General features: G+C 38.0%; 1 long non-coding RNA gene across 1 annotated transcript; it reads right to left on the reverse strand.

Moving 5' to 3' along the window:
* Positions 1–7,125: 7,125 nt before the first annotated feature.
* LOC129526504 (uncharacterized) lies at positions 7,126–15,628 on the reverse strand. Its single transcript, XR_008671163.2, has 3 exons — positions 15,198–15,628; positions 12,322–12,442; positions 7,126–10,051 (listed from the first exon to the last, which is right to left on the reverse strand). It is a non-coding gene; the product is annotated as an uncharacterized lncRNA (long non-coding RNA).
* Between the last annotated feature and the right edge of the window lie 5,949 nt (positions 15,629–21,577).

Here is a 21,577-nt window from a genome sequence, read left to right on the forward strand (position 1 = left end):
TCAAAGCCCCATAGTTAATACTGGGAGCAAAGTCAATATAGCAAGAATCCCAATGAATATAAATGTACATACTGTTAAGCTTTGTTTTGTGCCACTATTTTCTTTATTCAACCAGAAAATAGAGTTGCATGAATTTTCTTTTTTTAATGATGATATTTTGAATTGTGTTCAAAGTTTTGTTTGTAACCAATATTGTACTCAATAGATAATTTGTATTTTTATACCCTATTTGGGTGATGATTTTACTAGAACCATTACCATTACACAATATATCTATGTAACAAACCAGCACACGTACCTCCTGAATCTAAAATACAATAAAGTAACAAACTACTACTACTACTAATAATAATAAATAGGCCAGAGTCTACTACATTTTGGCAAGCAGTCACTGATTCTCCTTGTATGAAGAAAAGCATTGAGTCATACTGAGCAAGCCTAATAATCCTAAAATATTCTGTTTTGAGGCAATATACTTAATATGAAATATCAAATAATTTTAAAACAAATTTAGCCCTAATTCATGTATCACAATAATTCTTGGGAAGATGCTAGAATACAATTACCATGAATGTTTTCTTTCTTTTTTAATGATACTTTAAGTTCTGGGATTCATGTGCAGAACATGCAGGTTTGTTACATAGGTATACACGTGCCATGGTGGTTTGCTGCACCCATCAATCCGCCATCTACATTAGGTATTTCTCCTAATGCTATACTTCCCCAAGCCCCCCCAGCCCCTGACATGCCCCCATGTGTGATGTTCCCCTCCCTGTGTCCAGGTGTTCTCATTGTTTAACTCCCACTTATGAGTGAGAAGATGTGGTGTTCGGTTTTCTGTTCCTGTGTTAGCTTGCTGAGAATGATGGTTTCCAGCTTCATCCATGTCCCTGCAAAGGACAGGAACTCATCCTTTTTTATGGCTACATAGTATTCCATGGTGTGTATGTGCAACATTTTCTTTATCCAGTCTATCATTGATGGGCATTTGGGTTGGTTCCAAGTCTTCGTTACTGTGAATAGTGTTACAGTAAACATACGTGTGCATGTGCCTTTATAGTAGAATGATTTATAATCCTTTGGGTATATACCCAGTAATGGAATTGCTGGGTCAAATGGTATTTCTATTTCTAGATCCTTGAGGAATCACCACACTGTCTTCCACAATGGTGGAACTAATTTACACTCCCACCAAGAGTGAATAACCGTCCTCTTTATTTGAAACCTGTCAGACCTTAAGTCCCACAGAAAAAGCGAAGAACTCAAATAAAAATATATGACCTGAAATATGGTGACAAAGCAAATGAGCTTTGAAATCAGAGGACTGGTTTTAAATCCAGGTTTTGACATTCTTTGAACAACTCTGGGTGATTTTCTTAACCCAAACTCTAATGTTTTCATCTGTAAAATAAAGATAATCATAGAATGTACTGTCTAAGGCTATTGGTAAGATTAAATGAGATAATATCTGGAAAGCACTTAGCAGAGTATTCCATAAGTGGCTGCTTTTATTACTGTAACTTCTTGCTCATTTGGGGATAGACCCATTGCACAGATCCTTCCTCTTCAGATTGTTTCTTGTGCCCATTTGATGAGGTCCTGTTATATATGAAGGGTTAAACATCATTGCCTTGGTAGGAAGTCTTGATTGATCAACCATAGCTCTATTAGAAATATATGAGCTTATGATTTACACTAGAGATCCCCAGACACAGCCAATACAGCAGAACTTTGAAAAGCAAAAGCTTGTGTTTCATACATTTAGATCTTTATCACTCTTATTTTAATCTGTGGCATGTGGAGTACATTATTTTTTCTAGGCTTTCATTAAGCAGATTACTAATAAGAAACAAAATCTTATCATCTTAGAACATGTTTTGCAGCCACTGCTTATGCCAAAACATCCATGGATTAGTTAAGAATGCCAACTAGCTGTCCTTAGGTTTTAAAGAGTTTTTCTATCATAGTACTATATTATTTCTTTAGATGACATCGATTTTTATTCTCTGTTCTGTGAAGTCTGACACATAATGCATACTAGCCTCAAAGAAAGCACCCAAAAAGACCACCCCAACAAAATATCTAGTTTCTTGTGTGGAAAGCACACAGGGAGTAACATGAAAGCATGTATGCACGCACATGCATGCATGCGCGCGCGCGCACACACACACACACACACAAATTGCGTTCTTCATGACATAATCACTTAAGTTCATATCCGTAACAGCAAGTAATAGGGTTATAGCAAAGGTTCAATGAATGCTTATTAAAAGAATTAATAGAAGAACTAATGAATTAGAAGAACTAATAGAAGAACTTCTTCTAATAGAAGAACTAATAGAATTAATGAGGTAGAAACATAAGAGTATTATAAACTTGTATACATGTGAATGAGTATACATCATATGCTACATATTTTCTACTAAGATCTTTTTAATTATGAGAGCTACATATTATTTTGAGATTGTTCAATAAAGCTCCCTGCCTTCTTTTACATAAATACCATTGCTGTTTTAAGCAGATAGGGGCTAATAAATGGTTTTACCAGATATTTCTTCCTGCAGGGGTGGCAGATGTACACAGGGAATCGGTTACTTAATTCCCCTAATCACCCATTTCTTTCCTCCCTCTTCATTCTGTGCTTGGAAACTTCAACATTCCCCAGTGTGCTAATAGCTGACCCTGGAAACTGGCAGAAACCAAAACCTTCTCTTGAAAGCAGCAGGCTCCATATGGTTGCTTCAAGGATGGAGGGTGACCCTGCCAAGTCTCCTGCAAAGGGATTTCACAGAGCAGAGAGGCAAACGTGTGTCTTTAAACGTTAGTCATTGAGCCAGAGAGAAGAAGAAATCATTTTCCTGATGAAAGGCAGTTAAAGTACTTTGCAGCTTCTGATCTGCAACCTATAGGAAGTTTTGTACAATGGCGGCTCAATGCCAAGCATTAAAAATAAATGTAATCATCAGATGATTAGCTCTAAAAAATCTTCCCTCAAAAAATGATAGAGCTGTCAGTTACAGTTGAACATACATATGCATATTTGAAAACACGGAGACCAAGAATAACTTTGCGTGTCTGAAACCAGCACTATTCTACGTGTGTGAGGGTAACAGAGGCTATGACATAGCATATGAAGTCAATGGTGGAGTTGTTATTATTTATACATGAGTAAAGATTACAAATGCAAGCCCCAGCTCAGATCTCTCACCCCCTGGATCTGTGAAACCTGTCACTCAGTCTCCCGCGGTGTGTCTTCCTGTCTCGGAGCCATTGGACCACCTGCTGCCAAGACTCTCATCTACTGCATCGCCCGAAGGCCTCGATGATAACAGCATTGATTCCAATGTACATCTAATTACTTCTCATAATCTATTCATTTCACAATAGTGTAGTGAAACATCTGTCACATCATAAACTCTTTAGTAGCCTTATCAAACCACCAAAACACACTCTGCTGCCAGTTGGCAGTTTCCTCGGTTTCCTGTTTATTAATATGATGCAAACATTCCTAGTCTTTTTTGCAGCTTTAGATGAATTTCCCCAATGACCAGTGAAGCAGAACTGGGCAAACTGCAGTTGAAATGTCTGTATGTTACTTATTGAGGGACAAATCCAGATGTCACATGAAAATCAGTTAAAACAGCATTGTTTCCTTGGAGGAATTGTCTCTAAATAAAGTTCTTTCATTCATAACGGTGAAAGACAGGGCCCCTTCCTTGGCTTCGATGTGTCTGATTAATTTACTAAAATAAGCCACTGGGACATTATTGCCTTTGAATAGGATATTACACAGGAAAGCTTTTTACCTTCCTATCTTTAACTTTACCTTTGGGAAAATTATGCTCTTTCCTCTTTCTCCTCTTTCTGATTTTCTCTCCTCACCCTTTCTCTTCCTCCCCATTCTCTTTTCTCTCTAACCTTTTGTAGAAAATCTAATAAAGAGACCATCATGTCATAGTTGATTAGCAAATACTGCTATTATTCAGTGATAAAGTCGACACAATATTCTAGGTACAATACAGATAAATACAGCATCTTCCAAAAAAGAGATCCATCACCAGGTCCTGAATGTTGGTAAACTTACTTCTACTCATTCTTTAAGATGCAGTTGAACAATATCTTCTTGGAGCAGCCCTCCCAGTGAGAATTATTCAATCCTTTCTTTATCAGCTCATAACAACTTGACATCTCTATTCATGCACTTAACATAATAATTGAGGATCATTGTTATACATATCTGCCTTACTCACAATGATAAATCCCTCAAGGATAAGGACTATGACTTTTTCATGTTTGTATCCTTGGCAACCTGCTGGGTGCCTGGCACCCAGACAATGTCAAAATAGATATAGATATTTTCTAGTTCACTTAAGAGGATTGAAAAACTGCAATTTCAAGAGCTCCTTTACATTTATTATGAACGTCAATATAATTCCCTATATTCTGCTCTAATAATAATAATAGTCATTCCTTAAATGTACCAGGCACTATTCTAAGTACTTCATATATATCAGCTCATTTAATGCTCACAACAACCCTGCAAGGATGATTCTATTATGGTCCACATTTTAGAGCTAAGGAGTTGAGTGGCAGGGAGACTGAGTGCCTGCCTTCCTCAAGGTTACACAGCTGGTAGGTGGTGGAGCTCAGCAACCTGGCATGAGTCCCTGCTCTTAATTCTTACCCTATATGGTCTCTTCAGTAGTTAAATTATGCTCCTGTTAACTGCAGATGGCCCTCACATCATCTGATCAGTTAGTCTTTCTTGACCCATTCTTGAAGGTCTATAGGGAAAGACTGCTGTCCATGTGGGTGTCCCAAGCTGTCCATGAGGGTTTATAGGATGTATATGTGGCCCATGTCATTCACACAGTATTATGCAAATAATTTCAGCACAGCCTTTTGATATTACAATAGGAGGGGCCATTTCCCATGTCTGTGGAGGGAATTCAAGCTTTCTTTTACATTTCCAGTGCAGATTTCAGGAAATCATTTCTGATATAATTATCAACTCTTATTAACATACTTCTTTAAAGAATCCTTCAGGAAGCCATAGATGTTAGAAGGTTCTATGGCTATATTCCTGATGTCCATCAGAACATAAATTTATTTCTTGTAAAGTGTCAAATAGCTACCAAAAAACACCTTATGGCCCTTATTATCCTGGATTGTACTTAGTTCTAATGACCTAGAGATGAAAAACTTTGTGATATTACAGATCCCCTCAGATAACAATTCCCTGAGTACTCAAGAGTCAAGGCTAAAGGGAAATCAGCTGTTTGCCTCTTTCTACTGTTTGTTCAAATAGTATATAGCTTATAGCTACATGTATCAAAATAAAATATCATGTACTTAACAGGCCAGGTCTCCATTTCAGTATATCCCAGTGAAGTACATAGCTCTGTGAACTATAAATTAGTCTTTTCCAAAACTTGTAAAACCTGGAAGGACAAGGTTTGGGCATGGCAGCAGAGCTGAATGAAAGCTTGCCATCATGGTGTACTGGAGGGGTACAGATCCATGGTGAATGCAACTGTTCTGGACTTCGTGTTCATTGGTAATAAATGAAGGAGCTCAACTTGTTTTTGCAAGAGGGACATTTGCAATAATTAATCTAGGGACAGAGAGATACTGTAAAGATCAATGATTAGGATTTGGGATCTGGCCTCAGATAAACCAGGGCTCAAAACTCTCTTCTTCCTCTTAATAAGTGAGTGAGTGAGTGACTTTTGGAAGTCACCTCCCTAAATACCAGTTCTTCATCTATTAATGGGCATGTTAACAGTACAGTCCCGAAGGGCTAATGGGAAGAAAATACAATTTAAAGGGTTTAGAATACTAGTAACTGTGTTAGATGAACATTATTTAGTATTGTTATTGTCACTGCAGGTACAAACCATACTATTACATTATTCATCCCCATGTCAAGGAGAAAAGGAGAATAAGAGTCAAAGAATTGAAAGTTAAGACTATAATTTATTCTATTTCTTTATATTTAAAACTAAAAATAAATTTTGAAATGATTTGAACATTTTACTGGGATCTTTAAGATATCTTTAATCAAAAGGCTCTATTTTTAAAAACGTTATAGAATTTAATTCAACTGGTCACGAGTTAACTAATTTCCAACAATAAGTTCCTGAAAGTAAAAAATATAAAATAATGAGTTATAAATGTTTCTTTGAAGGAACTGTCAGTACAAAAAATTTCCCTTTATGAAACACTAGGTCATCCCAGCACTTTGGGAGGCTGAGGCAGGAGGATCACTTGAACCCAAGAGTTTGAGACAAGTCTGGGCAACATGGTGAAGCCCCACCTCTACAAAAACTGCAAAAATTAGCTGGGCCTGGTGTCATGTGCCTGTTATCCTAGCTACTAGGGAGACTGAAGCAGGAGGACTGTTGAGGTCACAAGGTGGAGGCTGCAGTGAGCTGTGATCACACCACTGCACTCTAGCCTGGGTGACAGAGCAAGACTCTGTCTCAGAAAAAAAAAAAAAAAATCTAGAAAGCAGCACAATGTGTCCAAGTAATCAGGTATAGACAGAGTACTAAGGATTATTAATGAGAACAGTGCAGGTAGTATAGGCTCAGAAAAGGAAGGGGCTGCCATAAGAACCATCAGCAGGGAAGGCCCCTAGTAGCAAGAGAGAGGGAGTTGACCTTTGAGGAATGGGCAAAATGTAGATAAAAAGCTGAGTAGTGGGAAATCATTCTGATCCAAGACAACAACAACTTTTGACTCCTGCAGCTCTCTAGTCAGTGTAGTTGGCTTATTCAAAGCAGAGAGTGCCAGGGCACATGTAGCTGTCCATCCTTGCCTATTAATTCTTGCCAATTCTCCTTGTACAAATTCAAGGTGGATTTGCCTGGAGAAGTGGGAGGAAGTAGTAGAGGATCTACTGAAGGCAGGATTTATATATCTTGTGATCTAGATAATAAAATTTGGTTGCTCAAGCCTCTGGCCATAGACCAGAGAAAGGTCTCCTCTTGAAAGCTCAGCTTGACCATGAAGCCTTTATGACAGCATAGAATGTGGGGAAAATGCTTTTCCCCTCTCAAGATGGCCCTTGCTTTATGAATATTTTAAGAAGTGATAGAATAATACAGTTCTCCCATTCTTGCAAAATAAACTTTTATTTGGAGGTACAGAATAATTTAGGGTTGAGGCTGTCATACACTTTTGATATCTGCAAACATATTTGTATAAATTGACTCATTCCATACAGCCCCATTTCAGTCCTTAGTACAGTGTGGTTTGCCATGCACACACTAGTTACATGAAGACACAGAAATTGACTAGCTGATAAAAAATTTGCACACATGGAGACAGAGTAGAAAAATAGATAACAAAGACTGGGAAAGATGAGAGAAGTGTGTTAAAAGATGCAGACATACAGTAAGATAGAATGCATAAATTCAGTGTTTGATAGCAAAGTAGGATGACTATACTTAACAAAATGTATTGTACTTAGGTTACGGACACCCTGATTACCCTGACTTGATCACTATGTATTATATACACATAACAAAATTTCTCATGTGCTATGTACATTTGCACAAATTAAAAAGAAAAAGGAACCAAACAGCTTATTAATGAGTGAAAAGAATGAAAAGTTAAGGGATTGTCTTAGATATTTAGATTTTTTAAATAGTTAGCTGGACTTACCATATACCTGCCTGCTGAAGAAATATTCTTTTGTTAGCTCAGCTTGTGGGAGGTTATTGAAAGGAAGGTATAAGACCCCAATATCATGGTCCTTCCACGTGGCATCAAAAAGGATTAAACATTTTTGGCTCCTGGTTATGTTTTAAGCTCATAAGAAGGCTTTCTCTCCACCTTGTGGCTCAGCTTTAAGGCCATAGGCGTGTCATTTCTCTCAAAACTTCCCTGAGGCTTATTTCTCTTTTCCTATCTCCATGGCTGCCTCCTCACACCTGTAGCTAGTTTCTGACAAACAGCTTCAGATCCCCGACCTGCTTTGTGACCTGCTTTGTCCGGGTGTGGGAACCAAACACTGAGAAGTCCCACTCCTGGTGGCAGTCTTCCTTAAGATAGTGCTAGAAAGTAGAATAAGTCCCCAGGTTCCCCTCTAGCCACAGGCCTCCCCCACCTCAAAATGATAACAGAATCAGTGGAGGATGAGGATATAAATCCACCTCAGATGAAGACATGACTCAGATGGACTTGGACAAAAAAGCAAACAAATTGAGAAATCCAGGTTATTAAAAAACATACAGGATTACCAAACAATGATGACAAAGAGAACTGTACTATTAGGGATAGAAAAGAATAAGAGCATGCATAAAAGAATTTAAGAAAAAAATGGAAGTATTGGTATGATGTGGAGAAAGGGAAATTGAGCTGGACAAATGGGAAGATGTGAGTATAAATGAACTTGGACCATCTTTAACATTTCTTCTCCCCAGCCCTCACCATAGATGAGAAGAAAGCATCTTAGACCTCCCACCCTTTCCCTGGTGTCCTGCCTAACTCACCATCCCCTTGCTACCTGGACTATGCCTTGGCCCTGATCCAGCCTCCATAACCTTTCCTCACCTCAATCCCCACTAGAGCCTCTTCTTGGGCATGGACTGACTCATCTACTACTGTTTCATATTTTGTGACCTGGAGTTGCTTGGAGAGTTCTGGGGCAGAGCTGGCAAGAGAGAAGGCAAGTGAGGACCTCCTCAAAGATAATGTCCCCCTCAACAATGTGGGCTAAAGCCAAATAGAGAGCAGTCTTCCTTAGAGAGATATGCTCTACCTCCATATTTTAATTTTTCATTTATTCTAATTCCCCAGGCCAAGGGGCCACCATCTTTGTAACTATCTCACACTCCTCTTTGTGTCTTCAAAACGGTCACTGTTACTGCCTTTATAGTACTCATAAGAAGAAAAAAGTGCAGGGGCAGGAGCTGGCCCTATAAGAAAAAGGAGGACCTGAGCCCAGGCTTCCATGAGTGGGGTGAAAGATATGAGGAGGAGTCAGGAGAGAAACGTGGGACTTAAGAGGATACCATTTAAAACAGGGTAGGAAGGTACAAACTGAGGAAAATGATGAACTGAAGGGAGAAGTTTAGGGGATACAGAGGAGGGAATGCAGAAAGGGAGGATTCTAGCTAATTAAGATTTACTTAGACCCTTGAATCCTCAAAGTATTACAGAGGATGAAAAGTTCTGTAAAATACTGCTTCTGTCACCCAGGATTCTTGTTCTATTCTTGTTCAGGGTAGAAATAAATTGCCCACAGACACTGTCATCTAGGGTAGAATAAAAAGTACCATGAAGGCCATATTCATAAGGCGGATTCAGAACACAGAGGGATGAAGTCCAACATCTAGGAAAGTTGCCCTGGGAGCTGTCATCTGCTCTGGACATGAACACACAGGGCAATAATAGATACATATAAAATAGAAAGTGGCAGGAAAAGGCTTTCCAGATGGAGAGTGCAGCACGAGCCAACGTAAAGGAGAGCCGGGGAAAGGCACGCTTGAGAGACTGCCCCATAGTTGCATCCATCCATTCGTTCAGGAAGCATGCGCTGGCCACCTACTCTGTGCCACAGCTTGTACTGAGCACAGGAGAAATAAAGTGAATCCACCTTGGTCTCTGCACCGAGTGTTTTCAGCATTGCTAAAATCAGGGTTTGTGGAGGGAGTAAGAGATATAATAGATTCCAAAGAACGATAAATGCCATGAAAGAAACCTAGGCTTTGTTCTATGCTTTGTGTAATTGTGTCCTATTCTTTGAAGTGGAGAATGGCATTACCAGACATGTGTTTTGAGAAAGAAACCAGCAAAAATACAAAGTGAAAGAGATCTTGAAAAACTTTGGTGATAAAATTATAAAACTATAACATTATACAACTATAAAATATAATTTTATAAAATTCAAATACCCAGTAGCTAGTATGGACAAATTAATCCTTATTGAATGCCAGAATATTTCAGCCTAGGTCTTCATCTTCTCAGGCACACAGGCAGATGGAGTGTCCTTTCCCACATCACATCATCATACTGTGTGACCCTTATGCCCATTGGTAAGCACCTGTGGAGACAAGAAGCAATTTCTGGGTTAGAACACCATCAAGTTCATGGTAAGACTAGACTTCAAGATATCTAAGGCATGGCCAGTGAGCTAGAGAAACTAAGCAAGGACTATAACTACCAGTGAGTCTGCCAGGTCTGGGCCATGAGAAGGAGAGAGTAAGGGGGTTTCAGTGGACCTCAGGGTGATGAATTCATCAACTCCATATTGGGCCCCAAATTGGCCTTCCAAGCACTCCTGGTATACATTGTCTTCTACTCTATAGCTCTGGCCAGAATTGCTGATTTAAAGAGTTGTAGCCTTAAAATAAGATCTACCCTCTGAGCAAATTTTGAAGTATACAATACGGTATTGTTAACTGTAGACACTAGACTATACAGTAGATCTCTAGGATCTATTTATCTTGTATAACTGAAACTTTGTACCCTTTGACTAATACCTGCCCCTGGCCCCTGGCAACCACCATAAGATGGTAGCTCTTATCTAAAGTGCTCTTATCAGAAAAAAAAAATGATAATAAACAGAGTGGGAGGAAACCTTTGGAGGGGATGAAGAGGTTTATGGCACAGATAGTGGTGATGGTTTCACCAATGTATACTTATCTCCAAACTCAAGTTGCATACATTAAATAGTACAGTTTTTGTATGTCAGTCACACCTCAGTAAAGTGGTTTGAAAGAGTTAAAGCATAAATATTTGTAGACTTAGATTCTAGCTGTTCCATTTTAATTCTGTGCCTAGCAAAGATGAAAACATCTTCATTTTTCTTTATGATACAGAGGGCGAATGCAGAAATGGAGGAGTCTAACTAATTAAAATTTACTTAGATTCTTAAATGCTTGAAGTATTATGGATGATGAAAAATTGTATAAAATACTGGTTCTATCTCCCAGGATTCTTTTTCTATAGCGTAGAAATAAATGGGCACACTGGAAACTGTAATGTAAGATAAAATGAAAAAGTATCATAAATTTATAATAATCATATACTCTCCTGTAACATCATCACTCAGTATTTGCCTGTCTTTGCTTCTCCTAAGACAGTGATTCCAGAATTTATTGTTGTTCTTCGTCTGCACTATTTAAACATCTTAGCACCAGCTTTTTTCATTTTTCTTCAAAAATCCTCACTTTTGCAGCCTATTTATCCTCTCTTTGAAACATATATGTTACACTCAGATAGCCTACTTGATTACAGCCAGAAAATCACAGCTTTAATCTTGGAGGGGCCACAAATCGGTGGAGGGAGAAGGCAAGTTATGTAAACACATTGTGTTGTAGTTTCTCTAGCAATTAGTAAGGAAGAGCAAAACTCCTCCTGCCTCACAAGGGGGCTGTGAAGATTATGTATAACATATTTTAAAGTATTTCCAAAAGTAGAATATGCTTAGCAAATTCAGTGCACTTCATGAAATAATAATAAAGCACTAATCCATTAATGGTGCAGGAAATAAATTTCAGGGACTTCCTTTCAGGAGTGACCACCCCAAGTTTCTTCCCCCAGCTGGATTCTGCCAAGGATGATAAAGAAGCTCTTCATGCTTTTATACCTTCAAAAACATTTGATTATAACCTACTATGTGCCAACTATTGTTCTAGATGCTGGAGATACTACAGCTCTTAAAGTTATTTGGAAGAGGTTAGATCATGTTAGGTTATGAATTGTAATCATGATTGTTATTACAAGTTGAGTTATTTTTATATGTTTAAAAGTAAAAAGGCATTAACTTTGAGCTTGATCAAATGTATTCATTTTATTTGAAAACTATTGCAAAGCAAATCTCCATTTTGCTCATACCAATTTTAGGAGGAATTGTTTTTAATTTATCTTTAAATGATAATACATAGCACTTGTAGAGTGTTCAACTTGCTTTTCTCCATGCACTATACCTGGGTTGAAAGGAAAATGATGAAGGAAGGAAGGAGAGAAGAGAAAGTGAATATTTATGGAGTGCCAAAATTGTTTCATGTGCTTTTATACCCAGAACCTTACATAGGCCCCCTCACATCTTCTCTTGCAACGTGCTGGATCCCACAATGATTTTCTCTGCCATGAAGGTTTATAGCTGATCAATGACAGTGTGGTTCTTTCTTGTACAGTAACTTAAAAAAAAACAAAAAACACCTTGACATGATTTTCCCATTGAATCCAGAGGAGAAAGGATTTTGTCACGTAAGGCTGATACCAGATATGCATTCCCCAGTGGGCTTGAGGGCTGTAGTTTCCCAGAGAGGCCAGGTCACAAATAAAGCACAAGAACTGACATTTTACCTCTTTCATTGCTGAGATGTTTTCATAGGCTCCAGTCCTGTTCCCTCTAACTTCTTTTGCTTCTGGGTTCAGCAGGGATTCCACTTCATTCTACCAGAGCTTCATTCTGTTGTTGTTAATTCTAGAATAGAATTGATTCCAAATTTTGACTATCATAAACCATACCCAAGAGGACTTCCCTTCTTAAGTACCCAAAGGACTAAATTAGAGGCTATTTCACCTCTAGTGGTGGGGATGGGATCTAGTGGTGTCACTATGGGAAGTCCCTTAAAAAATTAATTTTCACTTATAAAACAGTGTGCAGATCATTGTTTTGATATTCAGTGACCCAGTGACCCCTAACTTTAGAAAAAATCTGGGAAATGGACTTTAGGCATTCTTTCGTCCTTTGTCCTAGGAGTGATGCCTACCACTACATTCTTTCCACTGACCACAGTCTACTTCAAATCATGAAAAGTTCTTCATTCTTTCATGCCTTCAAAAATTATTTAATCAGCACTTACTATATGCCCGACACTGTTCTAGGAACTGGGCATGTCATAAATAAATTAGTAATGTCCCTGCTTTCATGGAACATGCCTTCTAGTTTAGGAAGACATAAAAGAAATAAGAAACAAATAAGCAAGATGATTTTACATACTTATGTGAGTAAACACACACACACACACATGCAGGAGAATCAATAGAAAGTAACTAAAGAGGACTAATATTAGTAAGGTCTATCTGTAGAGGTAATATTTGAAAAAGGACCAACAGAGCAAAGAAACTGGGAAAGAAATTTCCAGGCAAAAAGAACTACATACAAATGCCAAGGCCTTGAGACAAGAATAAGCTTGCTCAAGGCACAAATAAAAAAAATGAATAACATAGAAATTGTATCTGAGAGGTAGGTAGAAAACAGATCAAAAAGGCTTTGTAGACCTTGATAAGGTGTGTGAATTTTATTCCAAATGTGACAGTGAACAACTAGAGTTTTTAAACAAATACATCTAGTAATATAATTTACAGTTAAAAAAGTTGCTGTGGCTGCTGGTGGAAAATAATCTGCTGGGAGACAAGAGTGGGTGCAAATAGGAAAGTTAGTGGTGGTTCAGGCAAGATGTGGTGGCAGCTTGGCCTTCAGTGGTGACAGTAGTGGTGAAATGTAACAGGCTAAGTTGGGATATATTTGGGGGGCAGGGAGTTCCTGCATAAAGAGAAGGGGCTGGACCACAGGAAATTGTGTTCTTTCTCACTACTACTTCCTCACAACTCTCCAGATAAGAACTCAGGGCTCATTTTGTGTTTTCAATAGTGTTTGTGCTTTTGTTTGGAAATGATGGCAACACAGAGCCAATAGTAGTCATTGTTATGCTAAAATAGTGTATGCGAAGCATTTAGCACAGGCCTGGCTCATAGTAAGTGTGTAACCAATGAGAGCTATTATTATTCAAAAACTGATCATCACTAGCTTCAGTGCATGCTCAATACAGCTTGCTGAGTTTAATATTTTAAAGGTATTGGTACTTTTTTCCAGAACATTCTATTGAAAAATTTTTTTATTCTATGACTTTAATATGATTAAAAAGGTAGACAAGATAGTGTGTCCAGCTGATACAGCACTAGAGGACTGGTTACAGACCAGGAAATAATTCACTGTGTTACCCTTCACTGAGCACTCACCATGTGTCAGACACTCTGCTCTGTGCCAGCAATAGATGAGTGTGACACACAGTTTGCCCTCGAGAGTTTCTCAATCTAAGAGGAAAAATAGAAATGTAATTAAATCTATACAATACAAAACATAATTAAATCTATACAAATGACATGTACCAGAATGCAATCCAGACAAAAGTGTGATGGACTATGTCTTATGATAGGGGGTAAGAGAAGAAAGGGTAAAGAATGGTTATACAAAGAAAGTGAAACTTGAGAAGGATTTTGAAATATAACCAAGGGGATAAGGATGGACAGGGCAGTTTGGCCAGGGGGACAACATATGTCATCGATTTATTTGAGAGCCACTTAAGCCAATGTTCTCATTGGCTAATAATAATGTCAGTACTTTATTACCAAAATAGAATTTGATGTCCATTTGGCAATACAGATTGGAACACCAATGCAAATAGTTAAGCATTTACTGAAACATTTTCAATAGAATATTCATTGTATTAAATATTAGGAGACACTATAGGAAATAAATTCTCTGATCAAAAACACTTGGTAAATACTAGACTTAATAAAATTAAATAGCCCTCTGAAATACAGTATCAGAGTCCGTAATATGCTAATATACTGCATGAATCACTAAGGGGAAGAGAGAGTATATAGTGTTTTCAAATATATTGGATCATAGAGTTCTTTTTTCTACTGATTTTCCAGGGATAATTTTCTGAAGAACAGACTTAAAAGACAATACAGCCAAGCAAGCTGCATGTTTAACTTTACTTCGAACCACTTTGAGCCTCAATATGATTATCTGGAAAATAGATCTGGCAGTACCTTTTTTTAGCTTTTCTCAGACAGTTGTCATAGCCATCATTTGTTCCATGAATTAACAGAAATGTCAAAGAAATGCCAGGAAGGTGGCACCTCCTCCTAGATGGGCAGCTGTGTATTCATTTGCTAGTACTGCCAAAGCAAAGCACCACAAACTGAGTGGCTTAAACAACAGAATTTATTTTTTTATTCCAGAGTTTGGAAATCCCAGATCAAGGTGTCAACTGGGCTGGTTTCTTCTCGGGATTCCCTCCTTAGCTTGTAGATGGCTATCTTCTCCTTGTCTCTTCACATGGCCTCCCCACTATACATGGCTGTGTCCTAATCTCCTCTTCATATAAAGACATCAGTCATATTGAAATATGAACTACTCGATGACTTCATTTTAATTCAATTACCTCTATACGAATCTTGTCTCCAAATACAGTCACATTCTGAGGTACTGGGGGTTAGGACTTCAATATATGGATGAGGTGGGAGGGCGAACACAATGCAGCCCATAATACTCTGGTCCTCAGGTTGACAGAACACTCCAAAGTCAAGATCTCCAATTACTCAAAGCTGATCAATGATAATCCAACATGTAAGAGAAGGGCTGTAAAGTAAAAACAAAGCTATATCCATTTTATTAAACCAATATTGAGCTCGATTTTGTATACTCTACGCTAGAAGCACAGATAGGTAAGTAGGACAGATACAGTTCTTGACCTCACAAAGTTAGTCTAGTGTGATTCTAGTCAATTACCCCTGGAAAATGTTCATGGAAAAACTGCATAGTGATGTGAAATCAGAGCCAAGGTGGTAGTTGGCAAATGCTGAAGGACTGTTACATCATCTCCACTAGAATCACCAGTTAGGTGGACCATGGCTCCAGGATCCTCTCTATTGAGGATAGAGAGGAGTTAATCTATTTCTTTAGCAAGCCTACCTTTCAGACTTAAATGTATTTTCTAATCACCTTGTTTTGTAGACTGAATGTTTGTTTGCCCTCACAATTCATATGTTGAAGCCTAAATCCCCAATGCAATGGTATTTGGAGGTGGGGCCTTTGGGGAGTAGTTAAGTCATGAGGGTGGAGCCCTTATGAATGGGATTAATGCCCTTTAAGGGGATGAGGAGACCAAAGCTCTCTCTCTTCCTCTGCCATATAAGGATACAATAAGAAGGTGGCAGAATGGAAAAGGCCCCTTACCTAGCCATGGCCTAACCATGCTGGGACTCTGATCTTGGACTTCCAGCCTTCAGAGCAGTGAGAAATAAATTTTTGTTCTTTATAAGCCGCCTGTTTTTTATAGCCATTTTATGGTATTTTGTTACAGCAGCCGAAACTAAGGCACTTTGACAGGGCTTGGGTATTTCCCAAATCTCTCGTGTTAATATACATCTTCTAGGGCAGAAAACTTCTATAGATACTATTCAACACTTTTTTGTGAATTTTTTTTGTTACTTCAAATCTTTAAAAATGGCCATTTTATATATTTGTTTCCAAATTATAAATCTGTTTTATTGTAGCCCCCTATGTACTATCTTCTTTATTTGCCAAAAAGATAATTTATCTTTGAGCCCTAACTTTAGAAAAAATTTGGGAAATGGACTTTAGGCATTCTTTTGTCCTTTGTCCTAGGAGAGATGCCTACCACTACATTCTTTCCACTGACCAGAGTCTACTGCAAATCATGAAAAGTTCTTCATTCTTTCATGCCTTCAAAAATTATTTAATCAGCACTTACTATATGCCCGACACTGTTCTAGGAACTGGGGATGTCTTTTTGCCTGGAAATTTATTTCCCAGTTTCTTTGCTCTGCTGGTTCTTTTTCAAATATTACCTCTACAGATAGGCCTTCCTACGGTATTAAGAACTAAGTGATTCCATAGAGAAGACATGGAATTAACCTAGGTGCTTATCTGTGGTATATTAGATAAAGAAATTGTGGTACATATACACCATGGAATACTATGCAGCCATAGAAAAGAATAAAATCATGTTCTTTGCAACAATATAGATGCAGCTGCAGGATATTATCCTAAGCGAGCTAACACAAAAACAGAAAACCAAATACCACATGTTCTTACTTATAAATGGGAGCTAAACATGGACACAAATACGGGAACAATAGGCACTGGGGACCCCAAAAATTGGGAGGGAGGGAAGGAGACAAGGACTGAGAAACTACCTATTGAGTAGTATTCTCTATTGAGTACTAGTAATGGCTGATGGGATCAATCATAGTCCAAACCTCAGCATCAGGCAATATACCAATGTAACAAATCTGCACCTGTGTCCCCCTGAGTCTAAAATAAAAGTCGAAATTTTTTTAAAAAGAAAACATTTTATGCTGATGGAACTGTGTTATATCCTGATTATGACTACCTCATCTTACGCAGTTACCACAATTCATCAAATTGTACATTTAAAATCAGTATGTTTTATTTTGTATGAATAATATCTTAATCAAAAAAGAAAAAGAAAAAAAGGAACTAAGTGATAAAGGCCAAATTTGGTTAGTGCTATTGAACTAACCAATCTAGAATCAATCAGATTTTTGTTTTTCTTTTTTTCTTGTCGGAATCAGCTGAGCATTCAGGGTTCACCTTGGCAGTAGAACAAAAAAATGAAACCAAAGTGATTATTTTAGCAATAGCAAATATACTTAGGTCGTGTCTTATCCTTTACACTCTCAAAGCCCACTTCTGTTTGGAATGCTTCATATACTTTGTACCTCCACTGCATGTGTCTACTGTTAACCTGGTAAGTTAGGATGGCCAACCACCATGGTTTGCAGGGGACTGAGGAGTTCCTTGGGATGTGGGACTTGCTAAAACCAAGAAAGTCCTGGGAAGACTAGGAGTTGGTCATCCTACAAAGGCACAAATAAACACAGAGAATGCAAATTCTGAGGATTTGGGCTCCCAGCCCCCAGCACCCTGATTTCTTCTCTTCTTTCCAGCCTTCCTGACACATGAATGTAGTTTTCTCCGTAAAGCTTTTCCTACCTCCCCTCCACCAATCCCAAGGTTAACTGTCCCTTTAAGACTCTGCAGCACTTCTTCATGCCTCCCATGACATTGTAATTATCTATTTCCTTGGTTCTCCTTCACTGGACAAGATCCTCAGTGGACCTGCCCACACCTTCTTCATATTGGTAGCCTCAGTACAGCCCAGTTATCACACTTATTAATAACCATTTGCCTGAATACATAGATGAATAAGAAGAGAATTTTCCCAAAGTACTGTGTTTATTAAAATCATAAAAACTGAATATTGAAAAGAATACTTTAATAATATGGTCCAGCTACCCATCGTGATTTGGGGGTCAACAAACCAGGAGTCCCAAGACTTTCCCTTATTATCTGTACTTCCTGAGCACATAGCTGAGCCACCTTGAATTCATTTGTTCATATGTGAAACACAGAACACAATAATTTCTTCTCAAGCTGTTGGGTAGTTAAATGAGATGATATTTATAAGAAGAGGGTGGTAAACTTGGGGGCAATAGACAAGTATCAGGTATCATTATTACTATTACTAATGATATTAGCAATATTATTATTCAGTGAAGAAGATAAAAACACTATTGTAAAGCCTTTGCAGATTCCCCTCCAAGTGACTGTCCATCTTCTGCTAGAATTTAATTTCTCTGAATGAGAAATATTTTCCATTCTCTCAATTGTTCCCCATGTAAAATAATTTTATATTTTATTACCAGCCCCTGTTGCTCTTGCCTAAATAGTAGTTAATTTCGAGTAGTCTCAGGCTGAGAATTGAGCACAATAGTCCAGATGTGGTCTGAGCAGTATTATCTTCTCCTAGATTCTATACTCCATACATCTGTTAATTGAACCCAGACACTCTTTAGCTCTTAGCAGCAGTTGCATCACACTACTTTGAGTCTTAATCAAAGAAAATAGCCTCATTCTTTCTATCTCCTTTTCCTTATTTTTCTTTCGGTTACTTTGATGTGCTTGCATACCCAAGGAAGGTCCCCTTGAGCTACTTTTTCCCATCTTGAGCAATTATTGAACTAATAAGTGGGAAAATGTGCAAAACAGTCTCTCAAAAACCAAAAACAAAACCCAGCAGTTATTTGCCTTCTCCCATGCCAACAATAGAGACTGAATAAACACATGTTCTTTCATTTTTCACTTATGATAGGCAACACTAAGATTCACTTCCTCATAGGCCTGTTTTGAATGTTCAAGTTTATCGGGCTTTAGGTTCAGAACACTCACTAATGCTTTGATGCACTAAGACACAGTTCTCACTGGAAGGGTTTTTATTAAGTGGACAGCTATGGTGTCACAGGCAAGATATTTGCACAGTACATTAATTTAGAGAGAAAAAGGTTTCTGTGTAACTTAACCAGACTGAACAGCTATTTCCACTTTACCTGAATAAAGTATTTTCATGTTTTATCACAATAGTTTGCAACTGCAAAAGCTTCACCCAGTTTTTAAGAGTAGCTATGAACTGTCAGGATACATTATTTGAAATGAAGCCTGACAGCTCCAGGCTTGAAAGTAAAATACATTTTATTGTTTAAAAGCATTTCTCTGCCACCTCACTTTCATCCCCCCTCCCAAACTCCGCCCATCCCAACATCCCTTATAAACACCCCTCTCCTGGCCTGAAATGAGATTCACTGCAATCATTCTAAAATTGTTTAATCCTCATTAAATAACACTGCATGAAGGAAAATCTTAAAGGTGGGGTTTCCTTTTCTTAGTCTGAAAATGAATCATGAGAACTAATACAGAGTATTTTGTGTATGTGAGAGGAACAGATAGCACACAAGAAGTTGTACACACTGTCGTGTTGGAAGAAACAAAATCCTGTTCAGTTAGTATCTGGAGAAGGGTGATTAAATGCCAAACGGCTTGCACTCTGCGCTACATATATTACCACCTTGGTGACTGGAAGTTTCTTAAACCTCTAGTCTGATGGTCCATCCGAAGAGAGACAACACAGTGAATCTTTCTCTTGACAACACTTTCTCAAGGGACGCTTGAGTCTTTAAAGCAATCTTTGTCTGGTTCCAGATTCTGTTTTTTCTGGCCTTGGACAGAATGTTGTTTGCCAGAGAAGACTTTTTCTAGAATCTCTGAAATTACCATGGTTTTACACACACCCATCAGTTATGCCTTATATATTCTGAAGACTGATATTCTAGGGAACATAGTAGAGGTGGAGTGATGTTGTCCAGTGAGCATTCTTCTCCAGAAATTCACTGCTACCTTTTTCTTACCACAGCATCATAATGATTGAAGAGAGGCAGGATTCCATTCAAAGCATACAGTACAGAAAAGAAAGGGCTGGGAAAAAATTAACTTACAAATGAAAATCTTTTGTTGTTAATGATATTCAATAATAGAAGCCTAATCTCCTACGTATATTATCATCTGGCAAACTAGTTACACATTTAATAAGGTTTTGCTGTATAAATTATAAATGAAATAAACAATTCTGTCACCATGGTGTGCAATGAATACACCACATGTTATATGTAAATATATTAGTCATTTGCCTTTTGTTTATGTGTCACTGAAATCCATTTTCTTTATGGTGTATTTTCTATTCCCTATGGGTTCCAACCAAAGTCGTTTCAACCATACACATATCGGCCTTTAAAGTGGAATTATGCTGTTATTGTCCTTTTTCTGCCCAGTTTTAATAACACCTGCTTTTGTGCCAGTTTCATTTACTGCTGCAAATTGTAATTCAACAGAGAACAACAACAAAAACAACAAAAAAACCCAACCACCCTAACAGCAAATGTGACTCCAGAAAGGAGCTGTGTGATATATTGACACAATACAGAAAACATATTGAAACAATTTTTATTCTCATTATTTTTCCCCCAAAATTAAATATGCCCCATAAAGCAAGTTAACATATTCTGCGTGTCTCTCTCCACTCCCAACTAAACCCAAATCCTTGGCTTTTAATGAGATAATTTTTTAAAAAACAGAATTAATGTTTCAGCCTTTCAAGTGGTGGCATTTTTATTTTAAGCAGAGAGGCATAAATGCATGAAGGATGCAAATCTGGGCTCTTTCAATGGCTCACCACAGTGTGACAGCTGTGGACAGGATCAAGACAAAAGCGGTGACTGCTCCAAGAAAATGATGGCTTAGGCATCTCCAGCCCAATCAATAATCTGGCATGTTGAGGTCAATCACTGCATGACCATATTCAGTTCGAGCCAGCCAAAGATTATTAGTTTGACACCCAGAGGCTATTTCTTTCTGCTGTGGATGGCGGAAAGAGAGCTTGTGTGCATCTCTTCAGAACCAAATGGAGAAAGCCTAACTATTTATAACAATAGAAGCACTGAAACAGAATTTTCAGAGAGGCTTCATATTTGTTAGGAGGAATCCCCTACAATATCCTCCAGGCTGAGTAATTCTTCTGAAATTGTCACTAAGCTAATTTTGTGTTTCATCCATTCAAAAAATTAGAATGTTTTTAAGCCTCTATCATTTCCCAGGCTGTGTCCTAGAACCTGGGGGATACAAACACAAATAAGATACACTTGTTATCCTCAGAGAGGAATAAATGTAGAAGCTTCTACAAAGATGTTGATGCTATAAATTTCCTCTAATATTCGGCATTCCTATTTTTCTTCTTCCCCCTCCTCTCCACCCTGGCCAAATTTCCCACATGCAAGCGGGACAGATTTTACTGGGATAAAGATAAGAGGGGAAGCAAGATAATCATTATTTCAGATTATTTGGGCTAATAGTATTCAGATCTAGCCTAAGAGGTAGCTAAAGTGGGTT

Source organism: Gorilla gorilla, chromosome 14 (assembly GCF_029281585.2).
Source record: "Gorilla gorilla gorilla isolate KB3781 chromosome 14, NHGRI_mGorGor1-v2.1_pri, whole genome shotgun sequence".
NCBI lineage: Eukaryota > Metazoa > Chordata > Mammalia > Primates > Hominidae > Gorilla > Gorilla gorilla.